This window comes from Aythya ferina, assembly GCF_964211825.1.
Source record: "Aythya ferina genome assembly, chromosome: 19".
Taxonomy (NCBI): domain Eukaryota; kingdom Metazoa; phylum Chordata; class Aves; order Anseriformes; family Anatidae; genus Aythya; species Aythya ferina.
In genome coordinates, this window is record NC_140309.1 from 12,232,817 (window position 1) to 12,252,608 (window position 19,792).

A 19,792-nucleotide genomic window follows, 5' to 3' on the forward strand; every position below is an offset into this window, starting at 1 on the left:
AGAGAAGATGTTGATGTTTCTGTTTCAGAAGAGCTGAGAAGAACAGGATTTTATGTTTTGGACCAAAATCTAGCTTCACTTCTCTTTCATAACAAGAAGTCAAGAAGTCCAGCAGCATACACACTGACTTTCTTTGGCTGCCTTAAGTTTTTTTTAGCCATGTGAAATTGCGCAGGGTAAGCAAGACCTTGGAGTTACTGGAGCTTAAGGACGTAGAGGTGTTGCAGCCAGCCATTTTTGAAGTGCATCTCTGAATCTGTTCTATTCCTGTACCCTGAGGGTCTCCCCGTGTCTTGCGGACACACCAGAACCCCACTCTGAGACGGGCCTGCTTGCCTACAGGACAGTGAGTGGCAGAGATTAAAGGATTAGACCAGCTTTATACAGCACACCTTTGGCTCCAGTCACTGTTCTCCCTTTCCTCCTTCCTTCAGCGGCAGTTGGGGATGTTCTGTAGCACTGACATTCAGGCTTTAATAGAAAAAGTGTTTTGTTGACCTGAACGCGAGCTTATCTTTATACGCAGGTTCATTTGGTTTGATCCTTAGCTGGTAAGAACTGGGAGAGTTCCACTGTCCTTCAGCTCCTAACCCTGTATTTCCCATATTCCCACTGCATCCCAGCTCAAGGCACACCTCAAAACATGCTTTGGGAGTAAGGCCAATTTGTTGAGTTGTTTCTAGGCTTTGAAGTCCTATCTGTCACCATGCTCTAATTAAACCTAAGTGGTGCTATAGATTTCCTGTCGCAAAAGCACAGATTCTTTATGTGTTGGGAATGCAGAGGACAGCCTGCTTCAGCATAAAGAAACTCATCTACGGGAGAGAGCAGGAAACCAAAGTCTCATAAACATACAAATATGGAATGATTAAGCTGATTGATGGAATGAAAAATGTGTTTCACTTTAGATAATTATGATTTTTCCACTGCAGTATTTTTCATAGGAACACAATGAACTGTTAAATTCAAATCATGTGACCAACACACGAAATTTCAGAAAAATTGCTTCTGCTTTCCCCCAAATGTTGGAGTTCGTAATGGATTTGAAATTTGACATTTTCACCAGTTCTAGTTATCAAACCTTCATTACAGGAAGGCCCTATACTGAAAGAAAAAGCGATCCTGAATGCTGCTGTACATCCACAGCGTCACAAATGTTACAACCTTTGGGACATGAGTTATCTTCACGGGGGAGTTTACCATCAAAACCCCGTATTTTTCTGAGCACGCAGAGTCCCCGTGTTTGTACCACCCTGAGCAGGCTGTGAAGGGCGCCGTAATTCCAGGGGGCTCCACCTGCTCCCTGCAGCCACGGCACCACCCAGGGACCCCCCACACCTCACCAGTGGCACCGAGCCACTGCTACCTTGTCAGGGTATTGGGAGTTGTGTTTCAGAGTGCTGAAACGCATTCTCTGTATCTTCACCTCAGTTACCTAAGTTGTGACAGCCACTGTTGTGTACATTAAAAAAAAAAAACAAACACTATTTGGCTAATTTTTGAGTCTGGATTAAGTTCTCCTATGCATGAGTCATTTTCTTGGCATTCTTGGAACTTTTGCTCCCTTTAGGACCACCACAATCTTGCAACATTGTCGTTGTAATTTCAAGAATACACTTCAGTGTATTCAGTGCCTCAGTCTGCAACTGTAGAAAGATAATTAGAACTTTCTATGTACCATAATGCTCAACTGTGAGCTCCACGTACAGCATCTAACATGATTTCAGAGCCTACTGGCTGGAAAAGCTGTATAAAACCCTAAAGCAGTAATCCATTTGATAGTTTATTAGAACCTAATACTCTTTCTTTTCCTGTCTATATGTGCATCCAGCTTCCATGAAATCAAATCAAATTCTTCTTACGATCTGGCATATTGAAATGTCATCTGAACAGGTCTTTCTCTTTCCCTGGTTTCTTATTTTCCCCCTTTTAACCTTTCTGAGCTGCCTCCAGCATCCTAGCTTTATCGTGCAATACAGTTCTTCTCTTCCAGATGGCATACACAGTTTTAACTGCTTTTGAAGTACTCTGTCCCACCAACTATGCTTTTGCACCTTCCTGCCTCAGCCAATTCCGCATCAACTAAGCATTGCCATGTTATCTCAGCTGGGACACAACCGCCTTGGGGAACTGGACTGGATCTTTTTTATCTCACTTCACTGGAAATCAGGACATGGAAAAACTGATGGCAATTTTACTAACACAGTTGTTTGATCAGAAATAATCTTATGAGTTGACCCACCGTTAGGTTCTCATACAGTGCCACAGTATCTTAGCACAATTCAACGCTGAATAAATCCTGAGAAGAGGTATGACTGAATTCTGTACTTGTACACCCCACGACATCACGGAATTTGCATAGTTAATTTGCCCCTCACTTTGCACAAAAAGGACAATAAGGCATAGTAAGAGTCTGCATTAATGCTTTTGTTCCAAAAAGACTCCACAAATGTTACAATTTTTATCTGCCATGAAAAATAAAAACCTCAACCTCACAAAATCTGGCTGTAATTGTGACTAATACTGTAAATCTCCTTGTGATAACTTAAATTTCATGCATAGTACAACAAACAAACTATCTAAACCAAGAACTGTTGAGTCAGAAACAAAATAATCCACTAATTGTGCTTTTCTGGAATGGATGACTGTATAATGCCCTAATCAGAAGGCTGAAATCACATTTGCATTTAGATAAAGCCCTGTTTAAAAAGAGACAAGTATAAAAGGAGACACTGAGACTATTGTGGCATTTCGCTGCATAGCATAATCATTTACGTTCCTGATAATGATATTCAGATAGTGAAGCAAAAGCTGACCAAAGCCAATTAATCTTGCACTCTGCATTAGCACGCCTGTCAACTGACCCTGTGAATACCTGAACCCGTGATACCGATACAACACTGTGCCACTGCTCTCAGATATTTTTTTTTTCCTGCTACTGCAACTGTTTTTCAAGCAAATCCCTATGGCTCAACAATTGCAACCTCAGTCCCTCCAGAACAGTTAAACAGCCACCAAAACTGGGCTTCAGAGACTTCAAATGTGAGTTAAAGCTTCAAGAACTACCTGAGCTGCTGCTGTTTCAAGGTTGTTCCCCCTCGCGCTCACCCCACATACACAGGCTGGGTGTGTGTTTTCTTACTCCTTCAGAGTATTGTGCCTTTACCATTCTAACGTGGGAATGTACGACTCTATTTCTCTCGGTTGGCTCTAAGTTACTGAGGGTGCCTGTGGTCCAAAAGCTGGTAGCAGTGTTGATGCTCTCACTGCAGATTCTGTTACCAGTTGAGCCCACTGCGTCTTCAAGGAAACTACGCTGTCTCCCCAGCTGTTAGTAGGCTTTGGTTGAACTCAATCAAAAATTTCTGAGATGTACACAGTGCATTTTGCAAAATAGGATTGAGTAATCAAACCTTGTCAAAAAACAAAAAAGGAAAAACTCTTGCAAAGCATCTATTCAGCAGTATTAGTTTAGTTTTAATTAGGAAAATGCTTCAGAATATTTACAGCTGTATGAATGCTCACAAAGCACAACAGAAGTAGCTTGTTTTGTTCTCTTTTTTCCAAAAAGTATTTTTTCGTGATTTTAGGTATCTGGAGAATTCAGTGCTGAACTTGGAACATGTACAATTATCTAAGCTGTCAAAATTATTTGTCCTCCTTGAAAATAAAAATCTAAGTGCCCAATAATAGACTCTAAAAGAAAAAAGAAACTGAAAATAAATAGTGAACCTAATATTAAAGATTCATAGCCCAGCTCTGTAACCTGACTCATCATGCCATTGCTGGGCCCACTTACAACAGCACGAATACCGATTCCAGAATTGGTGTTTGTGCAAAATGCAACGGGAAAAATGTTCTGTGCAGGGAAGTAATAATCAAGCTGCCAAAATAAGAATGAAATTGGAAGCCTCTTGAAACCTCTTTAACCACAAAACATCTTGGCTCAGGATCTGACATCAGGCCAGGACGACACCCGAGCAGACTGCTGCTACTCGCTAGGATCCTCACTCTTTTTTTTTGGTCTTTGTACGTGGCTACATTAGTCTTCCCTTCCACATTTCACAGCTTCCTTGTGAAAATACATTTACAACTTCCTGCAGCAGAGTGGCAGAGCTGTCCTGCTTCAGTGAAGTAACTGCCTTCTTCTCTGGTTATTAATCCGTAATGTGTTTTCTTTATTCCCTAGAAGGTCACCAGAGAGGGACTACTGCACTGTGTTCAAGGCCAGCTCTGTGGGTTCTGCTGCCCTAGGCAAACCAGCAAACGTCCGTCCTGACCAAATCACATTCACTCAGAGCATTATTGAATGTCTTGCAGCTCTGGGCAGCGGCCTGCCCTGTAGATATACTCTCTTGTATGGGTGAGCATGTACAATGCTCAAATCCCATTGTAATAAACACATCTCTCCAGCATGCTGAGCTTTTATTAAGATCTGCTGGTTTGATGTGATTGTTTCTGACGAGCTGTGGCCTGTCATTATTGTGAATTCTGTCCTTTCTAAATATGATCTGTAATGTCTTATTGCATGACTGATGATAGCTAGACATTTTTGTTCTGTTCACTTCTATTTCTGTTCTCCTCTGCTCTGTGCTTTGCTTCTCTGCCTCGCACATCGAGCAATGTCAAAGGAGAGTGCACCAGCAGCACGTTCTGGGGGCTGAGGACAGCGCTGTAAAGGTGGCATTACAGAGCACCAGCAGAGAATACAGGAGATTACCAGCTGGCTGAACCACACATCCCAAAGACCTGGTTTGTGACAAGGAATCGCCAGTGGCTGGACATGCCTCGGGCAGTGTGACAGCACCAGCATGAGGCTTAGCGCTATTGAACGCCACTAGGCAGAGACGTTTCCAATCCAGCACCAGGGAAGAAACACGCTTCCTACACTTAGGCCAGATTACCCAGTTGGGGATAATTAATGAATGTGCTTAGACTAATTGAAGAAATATTCTTTGTAGCATGCTCACCCAATGCCAAGTTTGGGCAGCAATGGAGGAATAGACAGGAATCTCTCTGGCTTAGGTGCAATGCAAACTTCTCCACTTTTTTCTCCCAACAGTGACTTTTCCAAGCGCAAAGAAAATTCTGAAAGGCCGTCTTGTAAGAACTTTATCCTCCCAGCTGTAAACTGCTCAGTGAAGTGCTGTCAACACTTATTTTGTTCTTACTGCCCAAATCTGTAAGTATTTATAGGCAAGATCATGCCTGAATATGAATTGAATTGGATCTTGCTACCATCAGCTTTAAAACAAAACTGCCTGTTCATTCCTCTCTTTCTTGTAAATATTGCACTTTGACATGTTCCAGTTTAGCACCAGTGGCTCTCCCTACAGTTAGTGCAGTTGTGACAGTTGGTATAACAACTTTCAGGATGTAATTATAGGCGTATATCACCTAATATTTTCTCAATCTCTGAAGATTTTTGAAGAAGCCTCCAATTAAACACAAAACAAGGATACCCAGTTAGCAGCATAAGGTAGGAAAGTTCTTCTGAAGGGTGCAAATGAATGCATGCTGTCTTTAAGTGAAGCGCTAGTTTTATAAATTATGGGTCATGTAAGTCTGGAAGAAGTAGGTCCTCAAGAATCGGCAAATTTTACATATGCTTTTGTCATGCTTCCTGATCCAATTCAGGACTGAAACTGGTACAAAATTAATTTTAATTTTGTTTTAAGATAAAGCAGGATTGCTTGGGCAAAACTAGCCTATCTTGTTTTATTTTTTTTAGCAAAAGAGTAAAAACATGTAATTCAAACAAGCTGCTACCATTTAGTGTAGAAAGGACTCTAACTGGGAAAATAAAAGTGCACAAGTTCAATAGAAGGACAAAGTGATGACAACATAAAGAGTCAGGTTTTGAGAAAAAGCAAAAAAGTCACCATGACTCTCACTATAGACCAAAGGCTAATATAAGCTTTTTACTTAAAACCAAGAATGCCCAAAGTAGGTCTCTCAGCATTCCTTCAGTGCAAATACCACACCCAGCCTACAAGGGAGTAAAATCTACACTACAGGAGGGCTTTGCAGTGTCACTTCTTATTTTACTGATGTACTGCAGCACCACCTTTCTCATCCTATCCACACACAATCCCAAACTAATCACAATGGTGCTCGGACAATGCCCTGGTATCTGCGGGTTGCCCTGTAATCGTCCTTCCTAATTTATATCATCCTTTACAGCAGCACGAAGACCAACTTGCCATCTCATTATCCCAACCCCCACCTGCTGCGATTTAGCATCTTCCAGTCCTTTGCCCTCAATCCAAGTAATGACCTGTGCCCAAACCTTCCATGGTGTAAACCCTGCCAGTGGCAGAATCGTACTCCAGATGAATTTGACCCACAGCACCTTGAGCAAAATCCAGGCCCGTCCATGGGAGAAATGCTTACAAGCAGCAGTGTTACAGAACATTTAAGTCTGAGAGTGTTTAGCCTCTTAAGGGGGATTTTAATTTGCACAGTTCACTAATCAGGGATTGTTACCATACCAACAGTTAATCACGTGGCCAAATGCCCACCATATCTTAGGAATATTCGAGAGGTCTTAAAGCCATATCTCAAGTTTTCCTAGAAATTTTACTGTCACTCTCCCTGGCCTAGCCTAACTGAAAGACCACCTGCTTGGTAAGAAAAACAAGGAAAACTATGGCTTTCAATAAGCTTATTGCAAAGAAAGGGATCCTTGCTCAGTCCTTGCTGCTTCTCTCCTACTCTGGGTTAAGATGGGCTTCCAAAAGGGAAGCAAACACCGCATGCTGGAAGGAAACAGTTTTGTTCATTCTGAATAGGCTTCCTAAGCCCACTGATCAGACCTGCAGTGATGTCAACAGGCTGGCACAGCAACACTGACTTGAAGAAATCTGCAGTACATGCTCAGGCCCCACTGGCAGCATAGCTCTCATAGCGCTAGAACAGCCTCTGCCCACCCCATGTGGAAGAAGGCTGTTTGCCATCCAGCCTCACAGCAGAGTCATGCCCTTTGTTTAGATGAGATCAGAAAGCAAACGCTGAGAATTCAAATATCCCATTGCGTTACGCCCAGACCATGGATGTGTAAACAGCCAACTCTAGCATCTTGGATCTGTATGAGGAAAAACATCCTGAAAAGAAAATGTGCTCCAGGAAATGGAGCGGCTTGTGCTGGGATCAGGAATCCTATCCTCCGATTCTCACACTAGTACCTCATACAGGGAATCATGCTGCTGACTATGCCTCTCAAGTGATTCATCCCTAACATCCCTAACTCAGAAAACAATCCCCTGAATCTTTGGAATCTACATCCTAATTCTTTTGATGCTTGCCAGATAAACCAGTTTCGATATCCTCTACATATCTGAATTTCTGTTAGTGATTGATCTGTCTGGATTTTGATGGAATGGTTCTGAGGCGATTCATATATTTCTTTTTTTTGTAAGTATTTGGGTGTTGATACAGAATGGCAGAGTATGCTTCTCCCATCGCAGCAGACAGCACATGGCAGGACAGCTCTTCTGAATGACAAAAGCACCTCATGGAGAGGGAGCTGCCTTTGGTTTCAGCCATGATTCAGATTTGTTTACATTTTGTGAAACCTCAGGAAAAGAGGATAAAAGCTTCGGTTCAATTGAAGTCATGTTGCTAACCTTCAGTGCTAATAATTAACTCAATTATGCTGAATTAATTTGATGTAATTATTGGTGATGGCACAAAGACAGTGGCCCAGAGAAAGTTTGAGAGACAGGAGGAACAGAAGTCTTAACAATACAAAATACCCCGTAAATAGCGCTTTTTTTTTTTGCCAGAATGAGTCAAAGACAAAATGAGTTCATTACAGTCATCTAGCTTTACTCAACCCTCCAAATTACCCCAATACCCAGACAAATAGCTGTGAAATCCAGCAAGTGAACTAGAATTAAAACACGCCCTGATGAATTTGACACAGCACTCAGTGCAAGCGTCTTTCCCCATCCTATTATCTAAACAATACAGATTTAATAATATATTTAAGAGAGCCACAATGCTTTGCCTTTAACTGAAGACATTAATTAAAAGCATTTTCTTGTTGCAGTGTTGTCAATTGGGTGCTTTTTGATGAACAATCTGGAGAAAGCTTATGGAGTCTTTTCATTTGATCTGCAGTTTTATCCAGTACTTTCCAGACTTATTCAGTTCAAAATAAACATAGCAACTATAAAACAAACAGCTATCTTTCTGCTTCCCCATTTAATATTTGTGATTTGCTTTGAAAAAGTACAATAGAACTCCATTTTTTGTTATGAAAAACATAGAGTTTACTGTGGCTTTTTTAATTTTCTTGTGAGTTAAAGTCATGAGAAGAAAATAATTAGGTGTGATTGTCTTAGGTGTTGGGGAAAAAAATAGAAAAAGAAAAATAAGAAATAACATACAAATTACTGCTTTAAGTATTGCCAGAATCTCTACAGGACTTTCTCACCTCCTCCCTCCACTACTGGAGGATGCACACCCAGGCTGCTGTTCCACTTCCATTTACAGTCTGGTCAGATGCCACGGACCGAGGGTGCATTTACCAATATAAAATTCACGAGACAGAACACCAAATATTGCAACCAAGTTGAAGACATAAGCCTCTTACGTCTCAGACTATGAGTGATCGGTAGTGTGTTGCGTTTCCCATTCCTGAGCCTGTCCACCTTGAGTGCCTAGAGTACGCCACCCACATGCCCCCAGCCTTGTACATGAGCTGCCTGAGGCAAACCTCTCGTTGCCTTGTTCCCCCCAGGCTTCTCTGTGCGTATGGATTGAGCACCACAGGCGGTTATTTTCCTGCTGTAAAGAATTCAAAAATTGAGTTTGGATTACAGCATCAATATATTTGATATTTTTACAGACTGGGAGGACTGAAAATATTTAACTATGAAGAGTGTTGTACCTCAACCTGCCTTGCTTCAGTTTGACATCCTGCTTGTTTCACATCTGTTAATGTTGTAAGTATACAGACTTCTCAACTTCTACTGCATTTCGACTGTCCTTGGGGACAAAAACATTACCTCCAAAATCACCAGTTGCTTCTGAGGTACACTTTAAAAATAATGATTTAATATAATTGCACTGTGGTTTAACTGAAATGCAATATATATCATTATTCACAAATTTTATTTGCCTCCTCACAGTTTTTCCTTCCATTTCTTTCTAGTTAATTCAGCAAATTTTTCCTTTTTCTTTACTATTATTGGCTTGGTTCAGTTACCTCACTGGCAATATATATATATGTATATAAATATACTTATATATATTATATAAATATACATGTATATAAATATACATATATATAAAATAATCTAGTAAGATACAAGCCCTAACAGATGCATACAAAAATAGTGGTGAATAAACCATTCAATTTCCACATATTGAGCTGCCACAGAAAATATTTGGAATTCTGTGGGTGGACTCAAGAGCCACAAGAAATTCTTCTAATATTAGTAAATGCAGCCATCACACAAACAGGCACAAAGAATTGAACAAAGCTGAGCCATTCTGCACCATACTGGTTTTAGTCTTGGGAATGTGATAATGCTTTGAGAAAAGAAATCTAATGAATAATCCCTGGAGGAGATCAAAGCAGCATGTAATAACAGATCAATAAAATAATCGGGTAATGAGAACCCAGCCGTGTTTACGTAGGCCTGTTTCTGCAAGTGACTGGCTTCAGCTGAGACAGCAGAGGTAGTGAAGACCAGGAATTATTTTTTTCCTCTCTCCAATCAAAATAAGTCAGGTTGAGAAGCAACCAACCAGTCCAGCTCTGAGAACTGAAGGAGAGAGGATTACAAAGGGCAGGTAGCATGCCCTGCAACCAGCCGGAGAGAAGCACAGCCAGAACTTTTTTAGCCAGCACAGAAGGAAGAAGAGCAGCTGTATGCGGTCTGACATTCTAAAGCCACTTCACATCCATCTGTCGATGCAAAGGGTGCTTGCATGAGTTCATCAGCTTTTCCCTGACACCAGCCCATGCCTTCATCTAGAGCTCCCTCTTCTCACACCCCTAGCCTGCTTTTCATCTCTGTCGTCACAGACTTGATTTTCCCTTTCATGGATTTATGCTTGAAAAAGCATCACTGCCTCAATTGTCTATTTTCAGCCTGTATTTAAGAAAACCCTTTGGTTCCATTTGTAGCCACATCCTGTCTCTGCCTCCCCCTCTTTCTGTTCCTAAATATAAGGCTGATGCAGTTTGATGTGACATGACAAAATAGCACATTTGCATCGGCAGAAACTTTCTCTCAACAGCAGTAATTAAAGGGAGTAGATGAGACATCACTGAAATTGGTGTTTACTTAGCCTGCAAATAAAAGACTTAAAGAGGACTTGAGAGGGATGTTCAAGTGTCAAGAACATGAAATTCATTGATGAGTGCCTCCTTTTACATTCTTCCCTACTGCAAAAGCAAATTGTAGCTCAAACAATGTAATCTATTTAAAGAGGGGGAAAAAAAAGGAGAGACTTATATAGTCTATATTCCTCACCAGTGAAAATCACTTAATGCATTTCTCTGAATTATAAATAGTACCAAGACACACTTGTGGTTACACATATGACAAGGTCATTGAATCTGAAACTACAAAGCTCAGGCTCTCAAATTGAGTAGAAGACTGAGATCTCATTGACTACAGTGAAAATTAGGAACTGAAACACTTCAGTTTTGAGTAGAGTTTGAGCAGATAGGCACTCACCTTCACCTACAAGAGAGATTTTTGTTAATTGTCAAAGGCAGGAACTCAGAAATAGTGGTCCAGGGTTCTGAATTCAACAATTTCAGCAGGATTCATATAACGGATTAAAAACACATTTCTTCAAAGCTTACAAAATAATATACCGTAATTGATTTTGCTGCGTGAATGTACTGCACATACTTGACAGCTACTGTCAGCTTCCTGCAGTTTCCTCTATTACAGGTAACAGCAATAGAAGGCAGCGGTGGTAGGATAGCAGCATTTGGAAGCTGAGGGGTTATTCTTGGTGTTAGAAAGTCACTTGAGTTTACTTAATCCTTATGAAGCATTCACAGAAGGGTCTGATGGATGTTCCACAGGCCACAGGATTTAACAGCCATACTTTAAAGTAGAGCTTCCTGCTCTCGGGAGAATCTTCCTTTCTTTTCTTGTTTACATGAGGCTATTCTTTTAAATCCATCTGTGACTGGCACAACCACTCTGCTTAAAACTGGCAGACCACATTTTGAACAGGCTCATTTCCATCCTAAAGCAGATGGCATCAAGAACAGAGTAGGCCAGAAAAATCAGTTTGCATATTATGCTTTGGTTTTTATGGGTCATATTACCATTCAAAGCCATCAAAATGGCAACCCATATGCAATGTGTCTGCCATTGGAACTGAATGATATGCTAGAATAACCTCAGTGTGGCTGGTTATAAATAGTCTGATTAACCATTAAGTAAACTCTGATACTAAAAAATCAAACATTTTCCTTGCTAACAAGATTTTGACTTTAACTGATCAAGGAAATGGTTTTAGTGAACCAAAGAGGAAAAGCCATCATCTCATCTTCATCCCTGAACAACTGTATCGGCAAGCTCTCTTGGCAGAAAATAGGTCAGCATCTATGCCAAATACTCTCTTAATAACTACGCCAGGTGCAGATGTTGGCTATGTAACGTGTTCCAACTTTGTTTTAAAGACAATTTTCTGGCATGTAGAACATTTATTATTCTTGTACCAAAAAACACATGCAAAGAGCTCTTCGTACCCCTATTTTTTCCCCAAAGTCAGTAGGAACACTCTCATAGAAATAAGACACGCCATTAGCAACATACGTAAGTGATCAAATCAGCAGAGAGCTGTATCCTAAGAATACTAAAGCGATGCTGAAACAAGGTCAGAAACATGGCGTTCTGCTTCCAGCCTCCCACCCATATGCTGCCTCCCCGCAACAGCCCAGCGGCCAATTGCTGGATCCCATATACTACAGAAGGTACACCCCAGATGCTCCAGAAGCCATGCTTCCACATTTACAGGCTTTGAAGCAGGCAGGTCTACTACCGTGAGAAGTCTTAAATGGTAAGGACATATTTCAAATGTCTTCTGCTATGTCATCACTGCACCTGAAGCTCAAACAACTGTTATGCTAAATAACAGCAAGGGCCACCACCCTATATCATTAACAAAGTTTTTCCGTTCAAGTTTTATCCCCTCCCTATGGGAATGTTCTGGCTAAGGCACAATACCAATATTCCAGGTGTTTATTCTCAACTAAATACAAGACACACAGGAAGAGCAGATTTCGTCCAAGATGCTGAAATTACTGATCCAGTTGTAATCTTGATAAACACATGAAAATATTGCTCCATTTGGCATCTTTACGGACAATTTAGAATTGAGGTTCTGCTACCGTATTTGTCAGCATGGCTGGAAGGAAAATAGGGGTGTTCCTGAATACAAAACACTATTTGGAAATTGCTCCTGCAAACATGCACAGCTTTAACAAATTGCATCAGCTCCATTTCTACCATTTGTTCGTGATTTCACATTTTCGCCTTTTTCCCTACATGGGGCAAATAGGCTCCTAATGATTTCCATAAAACCAAAAGAAAAAAAAATAATCACTTACAGCATTCAAAGCAAAGGAACTTTAATTATCTTCACGGATTAGGTCTGTCGAAGTCCAACAGCAAGCAAGAGACCTGCAGAGAAGAATCAATTTTCATTACCTGGTTCTCCCCAACTCACTACTTAAAGTACCATCAATAAAGAAGTGCAGAGGAGCCCATCCACAGCACACATTTCAAATTCACCAGCACATAAGCTTTCACTTAACTAGTTACATTACCCATGAATTCATGGCCTTGAGATGAATGGGTTATTGCTTTCAGTAATCTACTCAAAACACTTTTTAATAAATATATACTACAAAATATAAGAAGAGTAATTCCAAAGCACTCAGTGGAACCAAAGTTTCAATATTTCCCGTTAAATACTTTCTTACCTGCAGAAACTCTTAACTATTTTAAAGAACCACAGTTTCTAGTACTCAGAACTTTGTAAAATGATAATTTCACAGAGAATTACATATTTGTAACAGCAGAACACTGCTTTGGAAAAAAACATGCTTCAACAGTGGGACAACCCAGCAGCTTCTGAGTAAAATTCAAGAACTTCTAGGCCTACACGGTCATTTGGCATTCCACTGCCACAGCGCTGCAATCTCATCTCAAAGCGCTCAAGTGCCCTTCTGCAGGAAGGAGCAGAGGAATAACTTCTTCAATACCTGATTTGCAGCACCAGCCCTTGCTTTTAGAAGTTAGCTGCCAGAAGGCTGCAGAAAACTAGAAATGACTTCCTTGACAGTTGCTATTTTAACTGAAAACAAGCAATGCACAACAAACAGAGCTGCATAAATGTTCTACATTATATCAGACAAACAGCATCTGAGAATCTTCCCTTTTATACTATTTTTAAACATTTTAACAGTATGCCATATTGCTTTGGAGTTGCACCTTGCTGTTGTTGCTGGATGACTCACATTCAGTCCTAACAGGGGAATTCAGGCCTCTTCTCCACCTGCCTCTGTAACAGTTTAGTTTTCTGCATTAGCTCACCCCTCCTTCCACTGCGTATGGACATGTGGCTCTACAAGAAATTCCTGCTTTATCAAATATTTGATGGCACTATAAGAGAATCAAGGAGACAAATTCTCTGAAGTCAACGCTAATTCCTTTAGTTAGAAGTTAACTTCACTGAACTTGAGAGAGAACTGTACTGGCTATCCAAAGACAAACGGATCAAGAATTACTCAGGTCATCTGCTACTCCACAAACTTTCATAAAACAAACTTGAAACAAAAGCCCTGAAGACACCCATGACAGAAGAACCTGGGCTGACTTATTGTGCCTTCCTGTGACAGACAGAAGTTTTTGAAAAATCTGATTTACAGATGCAGACATTTACAGAATTTCGATCAGAGACAACTATTGGCAAGGGTGAAAATCCAGAATTTTTTCAATTAAGAATATCATAACTTGGTCACATAATGGCTGACAACAGCTTGGGATACTTATTTTTTAGTATCTATGGGCACCCATAATTATTCACTGAAGGAATATAAATTGGAAAAATGTCGGTTCCAAGAATTGAAGCATTCAAAATTGCACTTTAGTTGTGATTGTAGGAGATGCTTTGTTTGCAGCCAAGGCCTATGCCTCCCTTCTTACAAGGCATCTGAGCAAAGCCTTTGCCATCCACCCACACAGCTCCCGCTGCCACCCATTTTCTCAGCCTGCATCATTAGCAGCCAGTGCCCCTTTCCCTGGGCTCAGTGTTGCCCTACTACTGCTCATCCATGCCACAAAAACACATTCCTAACCCACTGCTTTGTCTGTCAGTCTTCTCTTCACATTCCCGTTCTGCCTCTCCCTTCCATTACATAAATACAGGACAACCTGCTTTCATTTTCGAGTCCCTCATAACCTCTCTCACCCTAATTGTCTTACCAGAGATGCAGAATTCTGCCTCTAATTTGCAAATTTATGTTCTTATTCATTACTGCACATATTCTTTATGCTTAGTCCTTGCCTTGATGCCTCAAGAATTTGAAGAGCCAATCATTACCCCTAAAAAAAAAAACAACTAAATTTCTCTTTTGCTGGACTAATAATCTGAACTAATAAATACAACAAATAAAAACACCTGGTAAGACTGATATGATGAGACAGCTTCTTTCAAGATGTTCACAGATAAATTTCTCATAGGAGATTGAAAACAAGGACCCAGAAGAGCAGATTCAACTTCAGTTAAAAGCCAGTGGTGAGCCCACTGAGGCCTTCCAGTCCTGGTAGAAGAACGGAGTGCTGACAAATACCTGGATGTTATTTTCATCCATCAGCTGAATTTTCTTTTCTAAATAGCAGGTAGGAACTTTGAAGTATCTTACATCAGTGCTGTAGAAAACCTCTTATTTAGCCTTGTTAATTAACAGTTTGTAGATATGTCTGCAGTTAGTTATCCCAGTAGGACATTTACGATGCCCTTTCAGAAGTACATTGTCCTTTGCTGTTAACATGTGGCTAATATAATAGCCAAAGAGGAACGCAATTAACTTCTCCATGGGCTGAAATTTAAACCAGCAATTAATTCTATAATTCACTTAGCAGAGCATCAGGCACTTCCGCTCCGAAAGCTGTCCAAGTCTATTCAAAATACACCCTAGCTTGGGGAACACAAAATAATCGCAGTTACCGCACGTCACGTTTAGTGATAAATATTGCTTACGGTCTAACCTTAATTTCTGCCTTGAAAATATAGAAGTCTTTAAAAGAAGTTATTCCATATCAAACAACTTTCCTTTACATTGTGAGAAGCGTACAAAGGAGCACCGACATGCGAATTACACTCCTAATATGTTTACTAGCTGGTGTAAGTTGGCTAAAGCCAATAATCTCCAACTTGCTGCGTGTTTTATACCAGCTACAGACTCGGTGCCTTGTCTTGTCTCAGAATACCAAGCGCTCGTTTTCACGCATCACACTGGCAATATTTCTGGTTATTCAAACACCACCGATGTAAACAGCTGCAGCCTGGAACACTGCTTGCGTGGTGCTGTTTATGTTAGAATATAACCAAATGTAGCTTGATTTTAAAAATAAATAATGTGCTCCCTAAACCAATGTCTGAGGAAACACAGGCTTGTTTGTATTTGTCAGCACAGCCATACTTCCAAGCAAAACTCTGAGCACATGTTCACTTCTGTGTAGGACTGAACAAAACATTCTTGTATTGCTGCTCAATTGTTTATTTATAATAGATCAAACTTGTCCAAAAGAAATAGAAAATACTATATTGAAATTATAGTAAGATTTCAATATTCAGTGTTGCAAATTTCAAAACCAAATACAATTTGTTGTACGAAACCAGGTAGAAACCTGGTATTTCTAACATACCAGAAATCGTATATCACAAAGTTTAAAATGAAAAATGATGGGTAGGAGAACGAAACAGGATTACCCACAAATGTCTGAGGCATAAAAATACAAAAATCTGATCTAAAGACCAATTAAATTAATAAAAGCTGTCAGAGGCAGGAACAGAGTTCAGAAATTTGAAGTAAAATAGCACTGAGGTACCTTAACCTTTATACCTTGGGTGTCCTGGAAAATTCCAATTTCTGAACAACAAAAAAATCCCTGAGTATTTTCAGTCCGCAATATATGTTTATCGTTATGTAAATTTGTGTGGGTGGGCAGAAAAAATTGAAGCCACATATACATTATTTTCAAACAAGCTGCCAATGTTTGTTAGTTGCATCAGTCCCATGAACTCGCAACATGCCACTGGCTCTGCACGCTGCACCTCCGCTTCCCACTGTGGTTAGAAGCGCAGGGCTAGGAACAGAAGCAACCGACGTTCTCATTTCCTCCTTCGGCACGGCACACTGGTCAGCTTTGATCAAGAAAAACACTTCCATAATGAACCTACGAGATTTCCTCCTCACTTGTTTGCAATGAAAGAGTTAACATCCGTGACCCAAATATGGAGACCCATTTTAAACTTGCTGAAAATTGCTTTTTAATCCTAGCTCTCGAGGATTTCCTTTGAAACCATCTGCCACGCACGCTCGGTGCTCCTTTCCTGTATATATGCAGGATTACTAGAACATGGATTCTTTTGTGTAACTTAATACATTTCGGCGCATTAAAAAAATAGTTTGATTTCAATTGTATACCAGAAAATGACTACAAGTCAAAAGCAGCGATAAGTTGAGAGCAAAGCCAGACAGCTGTGTGTACCTTATTTGCCGCAGTATTGATATTGCGATTCCAATTCGGCCAGACACCGTGCAGGATTTCAGCAAATAGCTCTGAGTCAATTAACTAATGTAACTCATGCACATGCTTAAAATTAAGCTCAAGCATTTTCCAGGATGTGGAAGATTTAAGCATGCACCTTCCCAACTAGAAAGCAGACTGAAGACTGGAAGGTAGAATTAATGACACCATGATTAGAGAAGAGGAAAGATTTCTAAACGTTCTTACATCTTTTGTCCAGTCTTTTTTATTTGGGATGAAAATTTCTGCAGTTGTGCTTTTCTAGTACAAGTACTGAGAAAGTGATAAAGTCACAATCCTAAACACACTGAACTTTAAAATTGATGCTTATGATACAAATACTTCAGCGATCACTCAAACCAGGAAACAAACATACAACATACTGCTTCTTACCAGGGCAATCACAGCCAGAGCGCCTGAAACTAGCAAGCGGGCAGCAACATACATTTATAATTGACTTCTTGGGTCAATGCATAAAGTCAGAACTCAAAGTCCTAACAACAAAAAAAAGAGCATTTTCAATATGAAATGCTTTTTAAAAAGTAGTAATTTGTCTGCAAGCATTTCAAGAATGGGAAATTAGGCAAGTTATTTGCATAGTTTTAATTGTGTAAGATGACACTAGCATTTCAGAAGACAGGCCATAGCCTGTAAGTGTCTTATCATTAGTCCTTTTCATGGTGAAGTCACCTACTACCTAATAAAAGTGAACAGCAAAACCGAATTCCACACCAGAACTTTCCCCTTCTCAGCGAAGACAGATCTCCGTACCCTTAGATGCATTTTTCCCGCAAATGAGCAATCAGTGCTAGAAATTATTAATATACAGGAGATCTCCACATGCAGATGTTGGAAGAATGCAGAAAGAGAAAGCAAATCATTTTGTTTCAGCAATAACAGATGTTGGTGCATCATCCTGCAGACACGTTACTTTTAATACAAAGCAGCTCATAACGTGAGCGAGGGGGTGAGGATGGAATCAATGCCCAATCACCCGGTTATTTCAGTGTTTACATTTTAATGAGCTTCCTGCATGACTCCGTCCTTATAATTTTCCTTCTCTAATAGTCATATGAAATCAGTTTTGTCTTAAGCAACAGTGAACAGAAGTTCAGCTGCCTAAGATGGCTGCTAGGAGGTTCTTTAGAATGACGCTATCCTGTCATCCATTTCTGCACAAACCCAAAGCCATTCCCAAGCTCCTGTGGCACTACTTGGGATTGGACTCAAGTGACTCAACAGCTTCATGTCCTTTTCAGCTGCTTGTAAGGCAAATAGTTCCTAAAAGGCTGTAACAGTGCCATGGCACTTGCAGACAGCTCAGTGCTACAGAAAACAAACAAACGCATAACAGATAAATTTAAACCACCTTTGTCTGGCTAAGGGACAGACTAAATGGAGCCTGAGCCACACTCCAGCTTGGGATAGGTAATCCACACAGCACCTTATTTTCTTTCCACTCCCTTAAGCCCAGCCAATGATGTTGAGACAACAGAAAGCCATCAGGGACTGAGTGAGGCCACTGCTGTGGCTGCAGAGTAGAAAATGCAACACATGTGCGCTTAGCTCCCGCCTCTCGTTCTCACCAAGTCCATCTCTCCACGCACAGTGCCACGAGACAAAGGCACACGCACAAACGGGCAGGGCAAGGGCCGCAGGAGTTGAGCGCGAGAGGGCCCAGCACTCATCCTGCAGACGGAGCTGCTTCTGGGAGCAGCCGAGTGCTCCCCTGCGAAGGGGCAGGAAGCCACGCAACCACCAAGTAGTTAACAGAAGTTAGCCGGAAAAGCTTGCATGAGGCAGATGGGAAAATTCGGATGCTGATAAATCCTCTGGAATCTGCTGAGCTGCACAGCCACAGGGAGGCAAACCGAGGCTTACTGCGGGCTGGGACAAGAGCCCCCTCTTTTTGCTGACATGCACTGGATGGCAGCGCTGCCACAGTGCCTTCCCAGCCACAGCTGTCAGCGCAGATACAGTTTCCCTTCAGATGCACACACTTCTTTTCAAGGCCACAGACTGCCACTGTATCACCTCAGGGTCTCATTTACAGACTCTTTCAGTCCCACTTCCCTTTATAGCGAATTAAATTGATTGTCATTAGGAGCACAGGGAAAAAGAAAAGCTACCAGCAGCCTTTAGACAGCTGCAATGAGAAGCGCGCCGCAGCCAGCGCCAGCAGTGCAGCAGGCACACACCCCATGGATGTGATATGGGCTCGCAGTCTGAGCACCCCATCGCTCCTGGACGACACACTGTCTTCAGCATTGGTATTTTTGGAAGAAATATGCTTAGCAGTGTATAATATGGCTCCTTGTTAACACTACATGAACTCCACAAGCAGCTAACTTCCCAGAAGGACCTGGCCGAAGGTAAAGTTGCCCCCATCGCTCTTCATACAAACATGTAAATGTGCAAGTTTAATTGCTGCCACGTAAAATACATTTTTAAAACATAAATCCTCCCTCTACAACACCATCCCTCCCCACCCTACCCCCAACAGGCAGAACTGGCTACAAGACAGCTTTCTGAAGACTGACTGGTGCACCAAGGCCACAAAAATTAGTGATCCGGAACTAATTAACATAAACCTCCTGAGGGAAGTATTGCTGCTGGTTATCTTGATATGAGAAATTCAGTTCAGAAGGATAAGCTGGACAGACAGCTGAAAAGCTTTAGTTCTTCCAGTAGGAAATGAATTGATTTGGTGAAGGAAAGCTCTTAATGTGATACTATCATGACAAAAGCACAATCATGGAAAGCATTAAAAATCTTAGAGTAACTTAAAAAACATTTTTCCGTAAGTAATACTAATTATTTCCAGTCTTTCATAAAAGGTGAAAAAAATCAAAGACATTGAATATTTCTCCTCTTTAAACTTAGGACACGTATGGTTAGGAAGCTACAAAGCACCCATGTTCCTCAGTTATCAATTCTGGTTTTGCATCTGGTACTTTCACTTTTCAATTCCCCCTTCCACTGAGTCTGAGGGG

General features: G+C 40.9%; 1 protein-coding gene across 6 annotated transcripts in view; it reads right to left on the bottom strand.

The window, feature by feature from the left end:
• The window catches only part of LYRM9 (LYR motif containing 9), a 32,752-nt gene that overhangs the window by 8,912 nt on the left and 4,048 nt on the right, over positions 1–19,792 (bottom strand). For 4 of the 6 annotated variants that reach the window (XM_084492773.1, XM_084492776.1, XM_084492772.1 and 1 more), the window contains exon 2: positions 12,590–12,662. The gene's annotated coding sequence lies outside the window, so the exon portion shown is untranslated. Of the gene's footprint in view, positions 1–12,589; positions 12,663–17,192; positions 17,294–19,792 lie in introns of all 6 variants that reach the window. The other 2 variants (XM_084492775.1, XM_084492774.1) reach the window with 1 other exon arrangement.